The 2705-nt window shown below is 35.6% G+C and overlaps 1 non-coding gene across 1 annotated transcript; it reads left to right on the top strand.

Annotated features, from left to right (window-relative positions):
• Positions 1 to 787: 787 nt before the first annotated feature.
• On the top strand, positions 788 to 914 carry LOC122482369. Its single transcript, XR_006297154.1, has one exon. It is a non-coding gene; the product is annotated as a small nucleolar RNA SNORA40 (small nucleolar RNA).
• The last annotated feature ends 1791 nt before the right edge of the window (positions 915 to 2705 follow it).

Genomic DNA, 2705 nt, shown 5'->3' with positions numbered 1-2705 from the left:
CGGAGTTGGACTCTGGGCTGACAGTTAACATGTTAAATTCAAATAAACTTATGGATTAATTATATAAAAATATAGCAAATAAGTGTCATTGGGAAAAAGGGTGAAGAAGCGCCTATATTAGCTACATGGGAAAAAATACTGATCTTGTTTATTTTTCCTTTTCCAAATTATTAAACTTATAAGGCTACTAATGGAAAATAACAAATATATACAACTCAATTTGATCTTTCATTACTAAATCAACTTGAATTTTAGGCCAGTAATTTCCTAAGATAAGAAAACTCTTTTTTAATAAAATTCACATAATATTCTTTTCTCAAGAAATTCATGTCTTTTCTCAAAGTAAACAAACTTACTTCTTATATTACCAACACTCTTTTACACTTTATATACTCATTCATTATTTTAGTTGGGAATCTAATATGCACCTCATCTATTTTATTTTTATGCCTGCCGTACTCCTCATGTTTTTGTGCCATCATGGTACCCAGAAACTACCCAAAGATCCTTATCTTAGGTCTCCAACAACTGAAGCATTCCTTGTTTTCAAACTGCTATTTTCTTCACCTTGCTCCCCCTCACTGTTTAAGGGCCATGTTTGCCTTAATGATTCCAGCTGAGGAAATGCAGGCCAACTACTTAGGCTAATATATACTAACAGAACAATAAATCAACCATTGGAACCTAATCATTCCCTGTGTACCAACTCAATGAAAGTTAATTCAAACACTGCAATTTGGTGGGTTTGCCAACAAAATGATAGTGAATGAAGAAAGATGTTAGGAATCACACTTGTGCTTGTTTTTGTTCAGTTTTTTGGACAAAGACTTAGACAAGTACAGAAAATGAATTCTCTTTTGCAACCCAAAACTCATGGCTCAGTATGAGTTTTGATACATGTAAGAAGTAATAAGATCCCTTAGCCAACTACAGTGATGGTAGGAGTTTGATAAACTTGAAGGTTGGTTTCAGTACTATAGAATGACTAAAAGCACAGGATATAAGGAAAATCTCAGCTATGGTGAGTTAGTATTCTAATTTTAATGTTGACATGAAATAAAGACGCCTTCTTGTTTTAGAAAAAGAAAAAAGGCAAGAAGGTATTAGGGATTTGAATGGACGTTGTTCTCCAGCACAATAAAATCCCACGCTATGGGTATGTTCTACCACTTCTGTCCTCACATGAAGGTGGTTGTGGAACCATATACTCTACTCACAGGTCAAATGTGCTGCTACAACCAGAAAAAAAATCTTCAGGATACTCTCAGGTGTTAACAATGATCAGCCTTTAGTGGTACAGTTTAAAGCTGTGTGGATTTGAGAGGGTGGAAACAGCATCTGCTCCAAAAAGGAACAGTGGCAGGAATCAAGAACAATCTCACCAGTATCTTCCCACACCCAAGTCTTCACAAGTAAGAATGGGTCACAGTTAACCTAATGCATTATCATTATTATTCAACCGAATCATCATCATCTTTACCCAAAAACATTTACTGAGTCCTCTGTGCAAACCTTTGGGTGGAAGAAGATAAAAGAATATATAAAGAGTATAGGCCTTCTAGAAACTTACTAGCAAAATAAGGTTAAAAATAATTACAAAAGAATAGATGAGGGGCACCTGGCTGGCTCAGTCGGTTAAGCAACAGACTCTTGATTTTGGCCCAGGTCATGATTTCACAGTTCATGAGATTAGTGCCTGCTTGGGATTCTCTCTCTTCCTCTCTCCCTGCCCCCACCCTGCTTGTGCTGGTGTGCACTCACACTCACTCTCCCTCAAAACAAATAAACGTTAAAAAAGATAAGTAAATATCAGCATGAGATAAATGTATGTAACCTGGGTGTTATTAATTCACAGACATTTTAGCGACAATGAACCTTAGATATTCTTCAGTCTAGCCTGATTATTGAGTCACAGAGAGGTTAAGTGGGTTATCCCATGGTGCATAATTTAAAACTGGCACCGAAACTCCCCATATTGACTCCAAGTGCTGACATTAATTGAAGAAAGTAACTTGGTCAATATAAAGCCAAGACAGGAAAAGAAGTCACTATTGCTCTTAATACATTCACCATTTTATGTTATAATTTCCAAAGTCAATTGCAGTAGGTGGGTCTGTCTTCATCCTGTGAAAATAATATTCAACAGATTCAAAATGTGCCCCTTATTTTGCTGTCAGGTTTCATAATGACCAGCAGCAGGAAATCATAAGTTCTGAACTACTATGATCCATTTTACTGATCAGAGCATCCAGTTATCATGTAATAAGGTTCTGAAGCAATCTGCCTCTGCTATTTATTCTTCATTTATTAAAAGACTTGGGAGAATTCACATATTAGTATTTGTGAAGAAAGGATAAAAAATTAAATGCCTATTTTAGTCAGCTTGGAAATGAGCAATCTTGCTTATGAGAAATATTATATTCTTATTTAAAGTAGATACCATAGAAGGAAACAGTCAGTTCTTAAAGAGAATAGTGAAGCCACGTTGTAAGAATGTCACTAAAATATTTTAAAAGTCATTTTTCTTAGTGCCCAGAGGGCAATTCGAGAAAAAAAAAGACAAAAAGTGACTTCTCGGGTAAGTAAATGAAAATTGCATTCACTGTCACCATACTGTTGATTTTGTCCCAATTAAAATCCCCAAGTATATACACCACCTCAGAGTCACCAAGGTTACCCTTTGAACACCTTAAGAAAGACATACA

The sequence above is a fragment of the Prionailurus bengalensis genome, chromosome C1 (genome assembly GCF_016509475.1).
Source record: "Prionailurus bengalensis isolate Pbe53 chromosome C1, Fcat_Pben_1.1_paternal_pri, whole genome shotgun sequence".
NCBI lineage: Eukaryota > Metazoa > Chordata > Mammalia > Carnivora > Felidae > Prionailurus > Prionailurus bengalensis.
This window is presented reverse-complemented; position numbering and strand designations above follow the sequence as displayed.